Source organism: Mustela erminea, chromosome 5, assembly GCF_009829155.1.
Source record: "Mustela erminea isolate mMusErm1 chromosome 5, mMusErm1.Pri, whole genome shotgun sequence".
In the NCBI taxonomy this organism is placed as follows: Eukaryota; Metazoa; Chordata; class Mammalia; order Carnivora; family Mustelidae; genus Mustela; species Mustela erminea.
Genome location: NC_045618.1, coordinates 105,957,934 through 105,976,326, shown reverse-complemented (window position 1 = coordinate 105,976,326; position 18,393 = coordinate 105,957,934). Strand labels below are relative to the sequence as shown.

Below are 18,393 nucleotides of genomic sequence, written 5' to 3'. Positions count from 1 at the left end.
TGTCTCTGCAACACCCACTGGAGAGCCGTGTACTGGGAGAGCAGGAGTTTCATTGTGTTTTACATTTCTCTGTTGCTGAAGAAAGCCTGCCTTGATACGTGCATTCTGCCTCATGCCTATTTTGGTCCGTCTTTTCCCTTGTCAGCAAAAATGCTGTGACTTTTGAAGGGATAATGGTTTCTCTGTCACCTTGCCTGATACACTTTACTCCTCTGTCCTTTTTTTTTTTTTTTTAAGAGAATAAATGTTTTCAGAGTGATTAAAAAAAAGCATTTTACTTATCTCAGGCATAACTCCACTAGGGCCGTATTCATCATCTTTGACATATAAACATGACAAAGGTGTTCTCATTTTTTATTAGAATAGGATAATGGCAAATTAGTTGCATTTCTATAACTAGTATAAATGAATTTTTGGACATGATCTTTTTATAGGTTGAGATCCTTTTTTTTTTTTTTGCAAATATTAATGCCTTTCCCTGCTCCAAAATGGGAACTTAACAATGAAAATGAAAATTTGCTTGGAATCTTTTTATCTGGGTTAATTGTCTTGAGTAGATTTTAACCCTAATAGCAAATGGACTGGTCTTTCAATATTCCTTACTTAAAGAAGTTCTGTTTTCATTATTATTATTATTATTATCATTTTTTAATTTAAAGATCCATTTATTTGAGAGAGAGCATGCACATGCTCACACGTGCAGGCATAGGTCAGGGGAGGGGCAGAGGGACTCTTTAAGCAGACTCCCTGCTGAGCATGGAGCCACTAACGGGTTCCATTCTACAACCCATGAGATCACGACCTGTGTCAAAACCAAGAGTCAGTTGCTCAACTGACTGAGCCACTCAGGAGCGCCCCCTGCTTTGTATTTTAGAAATCCAATAGCCTTTCTTGTATTCCCAGACAAGATGGGCATTTATCTGTGCTGTAAAATTGTAACAATAATTCCATAGGGTGGAGGGTTATTGCTTTAACAATGAAATATTCAGAACAAATCAATTTGGGGATTATTTGTACCAAGTACTAGGCTTCTAAGTACATGCAGGAAGCAGGAGTACAAAAACAAAGATTTCTTGTGATTCAGTTTTTTTTTTTTTTTTTTTTTAAAGATTTTATTTATTTATTTGACAGAGAGAGATCACAGTAGACAGAGAGGCAGGCAGAGAGAGAGAGAGGAGGAAGCAGGCTCCCTGCTGAGCAGAGAGCCCGATGCGGGACTCGATCCCAGGACCCTGAGATCATGACCTGAGCCGAAGGCAGCGGCTTAACCCACTGAGCCACCCAGGCGCCCCTTGTGATTCAGTTTTGTTGATCCTTTCTCACACCCCCAACCTTGCTCCCTTAATGTTTGGAAGGCAATATCTGGGCCTTCCAGCCGGTGGGAGATGGGAAACTATTTCGTGCTTATCATGGTGCTGACCAGACAGACTTGGGAACATGGTGAATTTTCTTGGATTCTCTCAAGATTTCTCTGGGGTAGCTTATTGCTCTCCTGTAAGAGAAGAAGCAATACCACTGTCCCTAGGCTGGAGAAGGTGAATGATTAATCTGACTGATCCTATTTAATGTCTTTCTGTAGGCATAATAGGCTGAATATTGGGGCTGTCTAATACAGTGCTATTATCCCAGACAGTTCCCATTTCTTCATGTTTCCAAAGGCCCATTTATTACAGGCTTTATTGAACAAATCACAGTAATCGACTTGCTGGAGAATTAATTTTTCTTTCCCCCCTAAACTTGCAGTATATGTTATATGTAGACATAAAACACATTACCTTTTTTAACATATAAAGAGATGTTTAATTCTTAGTATCCGACAGGAAAGTCATGTTCAACCTTTCTTTAGCATCTTGTTTTTTTTTTTTTTAAAGATTTTATTTATTTATTTGACAAAGATCACAAGTAGGCAGAGAAGCAGGCAGAGAGAGAGGGAAGCAGGCTCCCCGCTGAGCAGAGAGCCCGACGCAGGGACCCTGGGATCACGACCTGAGCCGAAGGCAGAGGCTTAACCCACTGAGCCACCCAGGCGCCCCTAGCATCTTGGTTTTAAAAAAAATAAGACCAAATGTATCATTTAACTTTGGTTTTTTCTTTCCTGATAATTTTTTCCCCTTGTTTTTTGAAGATCATTTTGGTTGTCCTTATATTTAGGTTTTCAAAAACTGCATTTTTTACATCATTTCCCAGCCCCAGGCATCACACATAGGGCAGAAAGCTGTCATTGTCGTGTCATTTGTTGTTTAACCTATTTTGGTGACACCCATTTTCCTGCCTTTGTGAGTGTGTGTGTGTGTCTGTGTGTTTAATTTCATAGATGTTTTCTACAATCCTCTGAGAACACTTCCATTATGTATTTCCAGCACCTTTTCCTTTCTTCTGCTGAAGAAATAGCAGTGTTCTCTCTCCTTTCTTATTTGGAATTCTCAGTTCCCTCCATCCTAGTTCTCTCTGCTGATAACATAGGAATTTCAGAAGAAAGTCATGTTAGGAAAGTAGGCCTTCCTTTGGGTAATTGAGTGAGACTTCCAGCAGTGTGGCGGCCTTGTAGGGTTGCTATTGAAGTCAAGATGCTTTATTTTTTTATTGGTCAATCAGAAATGAATTGGGAAATACATTCTTTAAGTGGCGTTGTGGAAAAGTCTCAGAGATGGTTTTCTTTAATAGCTCCACTGAGGAGACGTAAAAACATGTGTAGAGTTTATGAGAGAAGTGTTTGCTCTTTACTTACACTTTTCTCACAAAATCAGTGTTTTTGGTCGGCCTGGTATGCAGTCCTTTTCAGAGAGTATTTTCCTATTATTCTCTCACTTCTCATGTAACTTTTCAGCTCAGAAGGCAGCTAGGATGGATGGTTGAGACAGAGTATTCAAAATCTCATCTTGAGGGCATATCTGTGAACCCCAGTTTATGTGGTACTTCTCAGTGGAATATAATAGGAAAGATAAAATAAGGAATAAATTTGAACTGTCGTCCACCGTTTCTTGTAGAAACTTCAGTATGAGGTTAAGGATGTTTACTCTAATTGTGTTAAGAAAGGTTACAGGTTTTGGCCTTTGTTCTTGGAAATGCTTTGAATTTCATTTTGCCTCAGTAACAGAGCCACTTAAATGATATACAGATCGGAAGATGCGAAAGAGAACATGGGAAACATCTAATACCATTGCCAAGTATGTTAGGGAAGGATGATCTTTTTTTTTTTTTTTTTTAACTTGTTTTTATCTTTGCATCATCTTCACATATATTACATGACAGAGAATTGGTGGTGATTTTAATTATCGATTGCCTCTTATAGTAAGTCATTTTGTTGTCTTGTCCTGAAGTCCTCCTACTTTCTCTGGCATTTATGATAGATCTGTGTTCTTAAGTACCAATATGTTAGTAAATTACTTAGCACTCAGAATAGTCATCCCATGTTTGCTACTAATGCTAACATAACCAGTGGTATTTCAGAAATATTTGAAATCAATATTATGATGTATTACCCTAAAGCTGTGCTTACAAATTCTAGGATGCTTTTTTCTTTAAAAAAAAAAAATTTTTTTTTTAAAGATTTTATTTATTTATTTGACAGAGAGAACGCACAAGTAGGCAGAGAGGCAGTCAGAGAGACAGGGGGAAGCCGGCTCCCCACCGAGCAGAGAGCCCGATGTGGGGCTTGATCCCAGGACCCCAGGATCACGACCTGAGCTGAAGGCAGAGGCTTAACCCACTGAGCTACCACCCAGGCACCCCAGCTTTTTTCTTTTTTCTTTTTTTAAAAATATTTTATTTATTTATTTGACAGACAAAGATCACAAGTAGGCAGAGAGGCAGGCAGAGAGAGGGGGACGCAGGCTCCCCACTGAGCAGAGAGCCCAATGTGGGGCTCAATCCCAGGACCCTGAGATCATGACCTGAACCGAAGGCAGAGGGTCAACCCCCTGAGCCACCCAGGAGCCCCTCTAGTATGCTTTCTTATCATAAAGAATTCATTTATTGGTATAATTACAGTTAAGCAAAAATAATTCTAGAGCCGACTTTTTCCTTTTTTTTTTTTTTTTTTGAAGCCTTTGTTGCCCAGCACTAGAAAGTAGAACGTTAGTACTGCTTAGTAAAGCTCAATGTTAAAGACACATGAAATTTTACATGATGGCTCAGCATGACAGAAGGATTTAGCCTTATGTATATTCAGAGGTTTTTTCCCATTCATTTATGTGCACATTTGACATGTATTTGTTTGGTGATTCAGATAATAAAAAAGAAATGGGAGTGGATTTTGAATAAATGTTCGCAGAAGAGTTAAGACAGATACATAAATAACAGAAATACAACGGAGAAGGTGGGAAAGTGTCACACTAAATTACAAAAAAAGACTCTGAGAATTAGGAATGAGAGCTTAGCCCCAGCTTAGGGAAATAAGGAATTAATACTTACGCTGTGAGTTGTGTGTGTGTGTGTGTGTAGGTGTATAGATTTGTGTACATATATATACTCATTATTCTATTGATATTTATAAAAAAATAAGTGATGACAAACCCAAAACTATGGAAAACATTCCAAAGGGTGGGGAATAGATACTACAAACACCACACTAGCAATCAGTTTACATACATGTAATCAAGCATAGTTTCCTAATTTAGCTTATTGGTTAGATGAATTATTTCTTAAGAATAGAATGTTTTATAATTTTTTAAAAAAGATGTATTTATTTGAGAGAGAGAGAGAGAGAGAGCGTGTGCACGAGATGGGTGGGGGAGGGGCAGAATGAGAGGGAGAGAAGCAGACCCCCTACTGAGCCTGACAACCCTGAGATCATGACCTGACCGGAAATCAAGAGTCTAACACTTAACTGACTGAGCCACCCAGGTGCCTCAAGAATAGTTTTTAATAATGGAAGCAACTGCTTTTCAATGTACAGGAGGCAACAAAGGGCTCTGTCTCAGGCTAACAGATACTTGGTTTACAGGAAACAGCAGTGTGTCTCTCTCAAGGAAGAACCAATCCCCAGGCAAAGGGATTGGTTCCAAGGGATTCATCGGGGCTCCTGTTCTGCTGTTGTGAATCCTTGTGAGAAATTGTCCAGACAGGGCTTTCCAAGTCAGGTGGTTTTGTGCAGTTGTGGAAGCAAATGTGTGGCTTATAACCACGTAACAGGCTGTGAATATTTCAACGGCATTTTAGATGTTTGCAGAACATTAAGGTGCTTTAAAAAGGCATGCTTTTTCAGTATGAAGCTAGACATAACTATCCTTTTACTGGTGCAAATGCGATAATTTTTTTTGCGTTGGAGTACAAACAATCACAAACCTTAACAATGTATAAAATAACAAGGATGTTATCAACTGTACTTTATCAGGCTGTATTCGTAACCATGACGTTGTTTTGGCATCAGACTACCTCTTATGACTTAAATGCATACATAACCCCAAAGGGAAAGATCAGAAGAAAAACATAATGCATCAATGTGACTGGCCTTAGAAGATTTTAAGAATGTTCACCCTTGGAAACATTGCATTTGTCTTGAAAGATTTACATTGATTCTGCCTGAATTTACCAGGCCCTTTAATCTTCAGCTGTACTACCTCCTTTCCTTCTACATTGTTCTCCAGACAAGATATTCTATGGAAATGTCTTCTATTAAAATTGTGTAAAGAATCTCTAAAGTTTTATTATAAGAAGGAAATTCCCTTGGTGGGCAGAGGGCCCAACACTCCCTCAGTTTTCTCAGGCTATCTGCTTCATGTGTTCTCTGAGGGATCCTATATCCTATTAAACCTCGAGCTGGAGCATAAGTGAAATCCCTCTCTCTTGTTCCAGTTAAAATGAGCAGAAATTCTAAAAAATACTTGACTCCAACCTAAGGGAACACAAAGCAAATAAGCCAAGAAAATAAAAGGAACACCAAGTGAACTAGACTCATAACATACAGATTTCTCTGATCCACCTTAGCTAATAAGCTCTCAGGGGTCCCAAACTCTGACCCATTCATTCCACTCTCTGAGATTTTTTATATTCTTTACCCAAAGTGTTAGAACAGTTTTCAAGCACCTTGTTTGGCTTTCTGGCTACTCAGCTCTTGCCTTGTTTCCTATACAGAGTGTAACTGCTTTTTTGTCTTTCTCATCCCTGCCCCCACATGGAAGAGACAAGACTAAGACATAAATTTCCTTTAGGGCCCACCACCAAGTAGGGAATCCCCAATCCCACATACATATTATCAGCCCTGCTTTGCAGGTTGAAGGGTACACTTTTAATCCCTAGGCAACTGACAGCCAGACAACCATCATGATTGACCCCATCCCACCCATAAGAGAAACATCCCATCTCTGTTAGAAGCATGGCATGATTCATGTCTAGGCAGTAGAACACTGTTCTCACTATACAAGAAACCTACCTGTTTGAAAATAGGCTCTCTGTTGGATTTTGTAATCAGGTTAATAGTGCCATGCTACTCTAGAAACAGAAGGCTATGAAGTTAGAGTAAAAAGAGGACAAGAAGGAGATAGAGAAGCAGTTCAGCTCAAAATCATCCTCCATTATGGAGCATCTCAGACCATCCGGCCTCTACTATGGAGCAGTATATAGACTCATGGAAAATAGCTCTGGTTCTGTTTAATGTAGTTCAGCTTCCGTTTTCCTCTCTGGGCAAAGCAGGGCTATTGATGTTCCTTTCTCCTATTGTTAAGAATAAAATCAGATCTTTCATGGAGTAAATGCTTGCATGACCTGGAGTAAATGCATAAGAAATATGAATGTTTTACATCATTTATCAATTAAAATTAGGTGTCATATACCATTTACTACTACATATGAATTGTTATAATGAAGTAGTCACATCTTCTCCATCTAGCCTTGGGTCAGGGGCCAGGTGGACAATGTAAGTGTCTAAGACAGTAGGGAGTGGTGAGCGTGGTATAGTAGAGAGCACGCGCTCCCTCTGATCCGGACAGATCTTGTTCATATTGTTGCCAGGAGTATTGTGAGCCCAGGGATGCCAGATCTTTGGAAGTTTTTCAGGATAAGCTGAAAGTCTTGATTTTCATGGGGAATACTGACGTTCCAAGTGTTGGCATACGATCCCCGAGTCTACCTATCCCATTTCATTTTTATTAGTAAGCACACCCAAAAAGAGTCTGTCTTTCCAGCAATAGACCATCAGTTTCTGCTCTTAAGTGAGGTCTCCAGGTGAGCAGGGTCAGATCTTTCTGTCTTGTATCTGCATTAACCGTAGTTACCAAGTATTGGGGAAATGATGAATGATGGAGTGTATGGTTTTAGGTCCATTATCTTGTTTAATTGATGTTCTAGCTACTTGACTTGTCCTGCTTGTTAACCCTTTAAATCCAGTGCTTATTTTGGTCCTGAAGTTGAACACTTCTTATGTGAATGAAGATGTGGTTGCCTGTTACGTTCCGAATATAGAAATTTAGTGGGGATTTGCTTAGATTTCTTGCATCCCATTGTGGGATTGAAGATTATTTCATTCCTTTCGTTGGAACGCATACCAACATCTGCAGGTAACAGGGAGTGCAGTAAACTTAAGTGATTCTTTAAATCCATTTTGGGAAGACAGAGCTGGAATATTCCAGTTCTTAAATTCTCCGGGATTCAATTCATTATTAAGCCTAATAACAGAATTATTGCATATAAATACCATTATATATCCAGCATTACATGATAAAATGTGAATGCATTTCATTGGCCGGAAGAGTTAAGATATTAGAAATATAAGAGAATTCTACAAATTTTGAGTTAGCTTAACATTGTGAGCTGTTGAATTCTGTGGACATTATTTCAGAAGCTTCTGAGGTTCCTCCACCCCTTATGATACCAGAGAGCCATCTGCTGGAGAATTGTTTCATATCCTCAAAACAAGTTTAATTTTTTTCTTCTGGTTTTTCAGTTTTGTATGCCCAAGTTAAAAAAAAGTCTGGAAAATAAAAGCAGTGCCATCCCCAATGCTTCAGTCTCTCTTTAAGTGTGGAAACCATTTGGCTACAATGGCTTTTGGTGATATTTGCATGGAGGTTGCCAGGAAAACACATGCCAACAAATGTTTCCTCTTTATTTTATTTATTTTTTATCTTTTTAAAGATTTTGTTTGTTTGTTTATTTGAGAGAGAGAGTTCAAGTGGTGGGGAGAGGGCCAGGAGCAGGGGGAGAAGGAGACAGTATCTGAAACAGACTCCACCTCGAGCGCAGAGCCCATCATGGGGCTCCTTCGACAACCGGGAGATCATGACCTGAGCTGAAACCAAGAGTCTGACACCCAACCAACGGAGCCATCCAAGTGCCCCCAAATGTTTCTTCTTTTAGAAATCTGCCACTGGGATGTGTCGGAACTACTTCCTTTGAGGAGGAAGTGGGAGAGAGACTAATGCGTACTCAGCATCTGCCCAGCCAAGCCACCCTGTTTGTTTCCACCCCCCCCAATGGTATTCTTTCTCTTTTTTCATGTGCCCTAATTTGTTTACCTTAGATTTAATTTTAAACTTTGTAAAGGAAAGAAAAGGGCCATTAAAAAGAGAAGGTTGACACTTTTTTTTTTTAAGATTTTATTTATTTATTTGACAGACAGAGATCGCAAGTAGGCAGAGAGAGAGAGGAGGAAGCAGGCTCCCCGCTGAGCACAGAACCCGATGCGGGGCTTGATCCTGAGCCAAAGGCAGAGGCTTTAACCCACTGAGCCACCCAGGCGCCCCGAAGGTTGACACTTTAAACAAAAAGTGACCATTCAGATTGATGATTGCTATTCCAAAGAGGCAGAACATACTGGTGAAATCCTCTTATTCCTGTAAATCAAAGAGAGACAGGTTGCTGGGGTGCCTGGGTGGCTCAGTAGGTTAAGAGTCTGCCTTTGGCTCAGGTCAAGATTCTGGAGTCCTGGGATGGAGTCCCACATCAGGCCTTTGCTCAGTGGGGAGCCTGCTTCTCCCTTTCCCTCTGCTGCTCTCTCTCTCTCTCTGTCAAATAAGTAAATAAGATCTTAAAAAAACAAAAATCAAAAATAGGTTATCCTGGGTACGAGTATTACCATCGGAAGTCTTCCTACCTCTGTTACTGGGACAATGTATTCTCAGCCAAGTTTCCCTTTGTTAGTAATACTCTAGGAGTGCTAGCTACGGCTTTAGCTTCTGAAATCTAAAAATATCTAAACTGTGATAAAAATGGAACGAGAGAAACGGAGGACCTTGGGTGGGAGCTGCTTATTAAATTAATGGCAACTGGATTTTGTAGCAGAGTTAGGTGACTCAGGCCATGACCTTAGGGTAAATTTTCTCCCATACGTCCTATCTGATTTCATTGGGAGTTAACCCTCGGCTCTGGTCTCAAACAAAATTCGAACTCCTGGTTTTGGTAAACTTAGGCAGAAATTTTGCAACAAATATAACAGATTTGACCTAGAGAGCCAAAAATTCTGGATTTAATAAACCTGTCTGAGGTTCTGCTATGATATTTAAGCACTCTAGGCCTTCTGTCAGGAGCTATGTAGGCTGTAGGCAAAGCAAAATTTATCAGACTTGGTTTCTGTTTCGCTGACAGCGTAAGCTTGGAGGATAATGCCTGCAAACTGTTTTGAGTTCCTCAGAAGAAAAGCCCCATGTGAGTTCCAAGTATTGTTATGGGTCATAAAACAGCTATTGAGGGACTGTGTCAGAGAGCAGCCAGACAGGTGAAACTGGCTTAGAGAGGATACTGTCTAGACTGATCTTTTTGTGTCCCTGCCACCTGCTATAGGACATTCTCTGGGGAAGCTGTGGACACACTACTCAGTATCAGCAAGCATCCCTTTGCTACGTGGCACTTAACCTGACATCTCTGTTTCAGGCTGTACAGTTTTCATGGTCCAGTTTGAGTTCCCCTCAAGCCCAGCAGTGAGACATCGAGCCATGTCTGCTTCCCCGTTGCACGCTGAGCTGTCTACTCTCCAAACACCTTTGTTCGTTTTTTTGGCTGACACCTGTCAGGTTTTCACAGTTGTTAGGTATCAGAATTCTTGACAGTGGACACGCCAGCCAATGACTTGATCTTAGTGAGGATACCATGAAAAAACCCGTTAGGTCCATGGCAAGGAACCTTCGTTGGTGCTGGAGCATGCATCCTGAATTCCGTGGGACACCCTGAGCTGATGCTGCTTTGGCAAGAGGGGGGGGAAGTTTATGCAACGTGTGTCACATGCTTGGGGGGGGGCGGTTTCTGTCACTGGAGGCTGTTAACTCAGAAACTGTCATGACTGCCCCCTCGATTGCTGTTAGTGTCACTGCGATTACTTGGTATCATGAAATGACCAGTGTCGAGTGCCTAGGGGATAAGGAAGCGTTCGATACGAGGATGGACTTTCCATTCCAGGTGACACAACTAGAAGAAGTTTTGAGGCTGAACTCTGTAAACCTTCCTCACATGGACTGCAGTGTTTTGTCAGGGATTCTCAGGACAGATAGAACTTTTACGTCTTTGATCCCTATTACTTGGTATCTGTTATATTCGATAAACCAAGAGCAATTGCTTCTTTTTAGAGGCTCATTTTTTTTCTTTTTCTCTGTTGTTTGAATATGGAATAATTGGGTGTGTGAGTGTGTTTGACATTGATCCACATGCTTATTTGGGTTCAAATAAGCAAAAATAAAATTTGGGGTTTAACAGAGTTACGAAATTCAGAAAACCCTATAACCTTTAAATAAAACTCGGTAGTGTTATTTGAGTGAGTTCTTGGATCAGGGATCCTATAGTTTTTGGCACAATTTTCTTTGTTGAACCTTTATTTCATGTCCTTGCCCTTTGAATTCAGAGCTGTTCATGACACCATTGTCGCTCTTGGGTGTGACTAATTGAAAGACTTGCCAAAATAGAGATGACTTTCTCTTCAGTTTTTATGAATGGGAAATCAGTGCGTACAACTCTGGTTTGTTTTGCATCTGTCGTTGTTGTTTTTTAATTTCATTTGATTTCAGTTTAGTTAACCTATAGTGTATGATTACTTTCAGGGGTAGAACTTAGTGATTCATTGGTTGCATATAACACCCAGTGCTCATTCCATCAAATGCTTTCTGTATCTGTTGTTCTCATGTGTTGCCCTTGTGCTTGCTGCAAGATTATTTAGAGGAATGTATTACTAATTGCTTATTAATTGTTACTCTGTGTTTCTTTAGATCTAGGCACTTGTTAAAAACCTGAATCTAGCTCCTTGCTTATGCATTCATTCACCTGTCCATCTACTCAACAAATACTTCTTGAGCACTGCTGATGGCCAAGCCCTGTGCTTGTCATCGGTGATAAAACACAGGACAAGGCCATCCTTCCTCTGTCCAGTAGTTTCCCACCTTTTTGGGGCAAACTGCAATCACATACGTTATTTTGGTAATATTTGGAAAGGTGATCTTTTTTTTTTTTTGTTATTGATCTGGAAGAGCAGCCATTGTTCCACAGAAAATTGCAGCAGGGTTCCGGTGACATCCTGCTAAAGATATTTATCAGCTACAGAATGATTGTAGGCTCCTACAAAATCAGCACATTTGCTGGTTGACAAAGGTAATGAGGAAGTAAGGCTATAAAGGGAAATCTCACTCCAGTAAGGCTTGTTTTCCTCCTGTCTTCTCTGCACAGTTCCTGAAATTTCCTTTTTCTAGAGCTGTTTCCTTAGGCTTGTGATATAATTCCTCAAGTACAAAAAGTGACAAAATAGTAAACCCTTTAAATTCCTTTGTGCTGAAGGGTGGCGTTGGTGGGCACGAGGGGAGGGTTTTCCTCTCTTATCCGCCATGACAGTCAGGGCCCTTCTTTCCTTTCCAGGATAAATTGTATACTACTCCATAGGGCGTTTTTCGAGATAATATTCCACCAAGAGAATACTTCAAAATGGAGTAAACATCTCATATTGGGCATTTCAGGACAGGGAGGTGGAGAAAGAAGGCTCCATCAGAGTGGGTGAGTGAGGGAGAGATGATGAGACATGTTGACGTAAGCAATGTCATTCAGATCACATCATGAAGGTAGTGACCATTTTGTGGGCCCAGGCTTGCTTCCATGCAGCCTGACTTTTTGAGGTCCTCTTCATTATTTTTATAGCTCTGTGCCTTATTTTTTTCTGACTTTATTGAGATATAATTGGTAAATAAAATTGTAAGATATTTAGAGTATACATTATGGTGATTTGATATACATGTAACATTGTAAAAGGATTCCCACCATTGGATTAATTAACACAGCCATCACCTCACTTTTTTACTTTTTTTGTGTGTGAGGACATTTAAGTCTTACTCTCTTAGCAAATCTCAGTGATACAATACAGTGTCATCAACTGTAGTCGTCATGTTATATGTTAGGTCTTTAGACCTTATTCGTTTAAGAGCGAACAGTTCGTACCCTTTGACCAGTCTTCCCCTGTTTTCCCCACTCTCTAGCCCCGGGCAACCACTTTTCTACTTTCTGTTTGTATGAATTAGACTTTTTTTTTTGTTTCTTTGTTTTAATTTAGATTCCACCTATAAGTAATAAACCGTGTCGTATTTGTCTCTTACTTTTTTCACTCAGTATAATGTCCTTTGGTTTCATCCATGTGGCAAATGTAGGATTTCCTTCTTTTTAGAGGTCAGATAATATTCTGCTGTATGTATATCACATCATCTTCATCCATTCATCTGTCAGTGGACATGTAGGTTGTTTCCATACCTTGGCTGTCATGAATTATGTGGTTAAGAACCCCAGAGTACAGATACCTCTTTGGGATATGGTATTGTTTCCTTTGGATATATATATCCAGAAGTGGCGTTACTGGGTCGTATAGCTCTATCCTTTAAGGAGAAGAAGTTAACTGAGCTTACTGAGGGTCATGTAGAAGTTGTCCTTGGTGGGTGCTAGTGGTCAGTGGTCAACAGTTCAGTGGTGAGAGCTGAAAACTCAGGGCTTTGCCTTCGTGTACCTCGGGGATCAGCCTCATATTGTCACAATCATTCCATCAAGTGCAACCCTTTTAGGTTTGTGGAAAGAAAAGGCAGCTAAAAGGGATTTCATAATGCTTTAAAAATAAAGAAATGTTCTTTTTTAGCCTGTGGCCAATTTTTTGTCTATGGGAGGAAGGTCAGCAAAGCCATCAATAGTTGTGATGATCCCTGATAGTTTTCTCCAAATTCCAGTGACCCCATACTTTTTCTCTGTCAACTTCTTTCTCAGGTTCTCTTTAATCAGAGTCCCTGGTCCATCTTTATTTCCCTTGAGATTTGTTGAGATATTGTTTTACTTTACCTTATTGGGATATTGTTGACATATAACATATGTAAGTTTAAGGTTCACGATGTGATGATTTGATACACTTACAAATTGCAAAATGGTTACGCCAGTATGGTTAGTTCATATTTCTCTCCCCTCAGATAAATACTTTTTTGTTTTTTTTGGTGTTGGTAATATTTAAGATCTACTCTCACAATAACTTTCAAGTATATGATGCAGTATTATTAATTATAGTCACCATACTGTACCTTAGACCCCCAGGATTTAATTTGTGTTACTGTTGGGAGTTTGTAACCTTTGCCTGGTCCATCTTTAATCACTTTGCTCACACACAGCCAAACACCTCCCTTCCCCACCCCTCCACCACTGAACCCTTCTAGCAAAATTTGTTGCTGGTTCAGTCTCTCTGTCTCCTCTATCCCTCCACCCATGCCTGCACCCAAGCAGCTGAATGTGGCTGGAGAAAAACACAACCCCCTTCACATGTCTCACTTTAAACCCATGATGTCCCATCTCAAGTGGGCCCACAAGGCTGCCTGCCAGTCCTCCCACATCTTCCTGGGGAATTCACTTGCCCATTCTCTGAGATGACAGTTTCACACTTTCTCCTCTCGCCTCAAACCACCAACATTTCATTTCTCCTTCTTAGTTTCTTATTGACTGAGAAAAGAAATATGAAAACAACTTTCACACATTCTCACCGTGAAGTCAATCCTCCTGCCCGCCCCTGTGCCCACTGCAGTGGAGGATGGGTCTCAGCCAGCCTGTGCCCTGGATCCCATCCCTTCCCAGTAATAGCAAAGAAACCAACCCCTATACTGGCCATGATGACCCAGGCTTAGTCCTAAGTACCTTATCTACTAACTGATGTAATCCTATAGCAGCTCTGTGAGGTAGGAATCACCCCGTTTTTACCAAGGAGGAAGCTATGGCACCATAACTTGTCCAAAATCACATAGCCACAGTACATTTGCATGGCTTGAGTCCACGTGTGCAAGTGCTCTGCCAAACCTCATCTCCAGACATTGCTCTAAGCAGCCCTCTCCCCGCTTTCCTGAGTCATCAATTTCCCCTTCTCTACTAGGTCTTACCATCAAATTCCAAGCAAATTCTAGTATCTCCTATTTTGAGAAGGTACCCTGGATTCTACATCTCCTTCCAGCTACCCTCGTCTGTCCCTACCCTCCCTTTTAAACATTTTTAAAAATTTTAATCCTGTTAGTTAACATTTAATGTATTATGGATTTCAGAGGTACAGGTCTGTCATTCGTCAGTCTTATATAACACCCAGTGCTTATTACATCACATGCCCTCCTTAATGTCCACCACCCAGTTACCCCACCCCCCCCCCCCCACACCTCCCCTCCAGCAACTCTCAAGTTTATTTCCTATGATTAGGAGTCTCTTATGGTTTGTATCCCTCTCTGGTTTCTTCTTGTTTCATTTTTTTCCCTCTCTTCTCCTATGATCCTCTGTTTTGTTTCTTAAATTTCACATATGAGTGAAATCATATGATAATTGTCTTTCTCTGATTGACTTATTTTGCTTAGCTTAATACCCTCTAGTTCCATTCATGTTGTTGCAAATGGCAACATTTCATTTTTGATGGCTGTATAATATTTCTATATATATATGTGTGTGTGTGTGTGTGTGTGTGTGTACCACATTTTTTTTATTCATTCATCTGTTGATGGGTAGCTGGGCTTTTTTCATGGTTTGGCTCTTGTTGTCCCTGTTCTTTTTTTCAAAAAGTTTTGTAAGCTTTTTTTTTTTTTTTTTTTTTTAAATATTTGTAGTATCTACTTCCTTTTTTTCTAATATTCTTTTCAACTACTCCATTTTGACTCTTATCCCTACCTTTCCATGAAACAACTTAGGTGAAGTCACTAATCATTTCCAAAGTGCCAAAGGTAGAGGTAATGTCAACGCTGGAGGGACAGTCTCAGTTTTCTTACTCAGGCCCCCAGAAGTATTTTATTCCTTTGACTTTGTCCACACCATACTCGGCTTGGTTTTTCACCTACCTCAGTGGTCACTTTTCAGTCTCCTTTGCTGGATCTCCCTTTCCTGGCCAACTTCTAAATGTTCGATTGTCTGGGGCTTAGACTGGACAACTTTTCCTTCTACCCACACTCATTCTTTTGGTGATCTCAGCCAGTCTCAAGCCTGTAAATATTATTATTATTATTTTTAAAGATTTTATTTATTTGTTTAACAGACAGAGAACACAAGTAGGCAGAGAGGCAGGCAGAGAGAGAGCGGGAAACAGGCTCCCTGCTGAGCAGAGAGCCTGATGCAAGGCTTGATCCTGGGATCATGACGTGAGCCGAAGGCAGAGGTTTTAACCCACTGAGCCATCTAGGTGCCCCAAGGCTGTAAATATTATTTCTAAATTGGTGATTCTTAGATTTTTATGTCTAGCTTTGATCTTCCCTGGGCTTCCAACATTTCCACTTGGAAATCATAGGCATAGCAATCACATGATTAATGTGTCTCAAATAAAATTCTTGATTTTGTTCTTTGCCCTTTAGTTTCCTTCTTTAATAAAGTGCTGTATTCCTTCCACATCCCACATCATACTTATCAGTAGGGCTCTGCCTGCAAATTACCTTCATATTACATCCCAGATCTGAGCATCTCTTCCTGCTTCCAGAACTATATCCGTGTCCAAAGCACTGTCATCTTATTCCCTGGCTTGTAAAATAGCCTCCCAGTGGGTCTCTTTGCTTTGTGTCTTGCTCTGATTTAGCCCATTTTTCATGCTGCAGCCTGTAATTCCTTATAAATAAATATACACTAAATCTGACCCCTGCCTACCCCTCCCATCTCATTTCCTGTCCTTTCTTGCTCCCAGCTCAGTCTTTGCCATTCTTTGAACACAGCACACAACTGCCTCAAGGCTTTTATTTTTGCTGTTCTTCTGTTCCCTGCTGCTGGGAATGTGCCTCCTATAGATACTGACCTAACTTAAACAAGAGAATTCATTATTTTGGTATAATCTCTGTTCAGACTTTACCAGAAAAGCTGCCCTTTGTCTGGATCTCCACATCCAGAAAAGCAGAGTCTGCCATTCTCCATCTTTCTTCCAGTTTTAGTCAGAGTGTCATATTGTATCCTAGATCTGTGTGTGTACGTGTCTCCTCGAGTGGCCTATTAACTTCATGAAGGCAGAGATAGTGCTACATTATTTCTAGTGCCTGGAACTAGGTTCTTGATAAATAGTTATTACATTTTTGGAATATTTTCCAAATATTCTAAATATTTGGAATGAGAGGTATTAAGAGGTATTACGTTGTACAAAGTTAGAGGATATATAAGAATGAAAAAGATCAGATGTAATATTTTTTTAAAAGTTAAAAAAAAACCCTATAAGCAATAGATGTAAAGGAATGTATGTGGAGAAATTGTCTACAAGCAGAAAAAGAGAGCCTCAGAATTCCTGGGTGGCTCTAACCCTCCCTCTTCCCTTCTCCGCCATCCCTGGAGAGTTCCTTTTTGCAAACTGCCATGTGGAGAGCCAAGAGAAGAGAGCAAGGGGAAGGCCTTCAATGAGCTTGGTGAACTCTCATCAGGGGCTTCAGGGTGCATCGATAGTGAGGGCGGAAGCTTGAAGTATTCCTAGAAAATTAAAGTTGGTGAAACCAAGTAAAATTGGGGATCTTAGGTTTCCTACACCCCCTCTGCTTGAAGCATTGAATGTGACAAATTGTGAATTTAACTCTTACCATGGTGGCAGTGATAATGATTTTTTTTTCAAGTGTGCTTTCCTGACGGTCTTTGATCAATATCCTATTTCCTAACCTCTTTTAGAGTGGAATTGAGAATGTTGATGTAATTGTTTCCACGTTCTTGGGTTGATCTTCCAAAAGGAACTGGGAGTGGATTTATGTACCTCTCACTTGTGACTTCTACTCATTGATATGGAAGAAGAATAGAAGGAAAATTGTGCCCAAATCATGAATTTTCTTGTTTAGTATGATAAGATACAAAAGGAGTGGGACACTGTCTTTAAGTTCTGCTCGTATTTTAGTGTGCGTTCTAATGGGCAAAACTTTTTTTTTTTAATTGCAGTGTAGTTGACAGACACCGTTACATTGGTTTCAGCTGTACAGTATAGTGATATGACAAATCTATATGTTAGGCTATGTTTGTCACAAGTGTAGCTACCATCTGTACCATACAATGCTGTTCCAATACCATTGACTCTCTTCCCTATGCTGTACCTATTATCTCTGTGACTTATTAATTCCATAACTGGAAGCCTGTATCTCCCATTCCCCTTCACTCATTTTGCCCATCTCCCATCTGTTCTTTCCTCTGGCAGCCATCAGTTTCTTGTCTGTATTTATGGGTCTGTTTCTGCTTTTTGTTTGTTTATTCATTTGTTTTGGTTTTTAGATCCCACGTATAAGTGAAATCATATAATACCCGTTTTTCTCTGACTTACTTCGTTTAGTGTAATACCCTCAAGATCATTCATGTTGCTGCCAATGGCAAGATCTCACTCCTTTTATGGTTGAGTAACATTCCTTACTATTTGTATACACCACTTTTTTTTGAATCCATTCATCTGTCCATGATTACTTTGATTGCTTCCAGATTTTGGCTTTTATAAATAATGCCTCAATAAACATAGGGGTGCACATATATTTTTGAATTAATATTTTCATTTTCTTTGGGTGAAATTACCAGATCACATGGGATTTCTATTTTTAATTTTTTGAGGAATCCCCATAACGTCTTCCACAGTGGCTGTACCATTTTGCGTTCCCACCAACAGTGCGTGAGTGTTCCTTTTTTCTACGTCTTCCGCAACACTTGTTTTTCTTGTCTTTTTGTTTCTAGCCATTCTGACAGGGGCAAAGGGATATCTTATTGTGGTTTTGATTCGTATTTCCTTGATGATTAGTGATGTTGAGCATCTTTTTATGTGTTTGTTGGCCATCTGTGAATCTTCTTTGGAAAACTGTCCATTCAGGTCTTCTGCCCATTTTTTAACTGGATTATTTGTTCTTCTGATGTTGAGTTGTATAACTTCTTTATATATTTTGGATATTAACCTAGTGGATCCATCTTTAATGACCTCCAGAAAACAGGGAAGGGATGATTTCTACCTTTGTAAATATAAATTTGACTAATAAAAATTTATATTACCTGAACTTTGACTCCAAATAAACATGCTGTGTA

General features: G+C 40.0%; 1 protein-coding gene across 2 annotated transcripts in view; it reads left to right on the top strand.

Moving 5' to 3' along the window:
* ARMH4 (armadillo like helical domain containing 4) overlaps positions 1-18,393 on the top strand; it is a 117,681-nt gene that overhangs the window by 20,027 nt on the left and 79,261 nt on the right. The window lies entirely within an intron of this gene.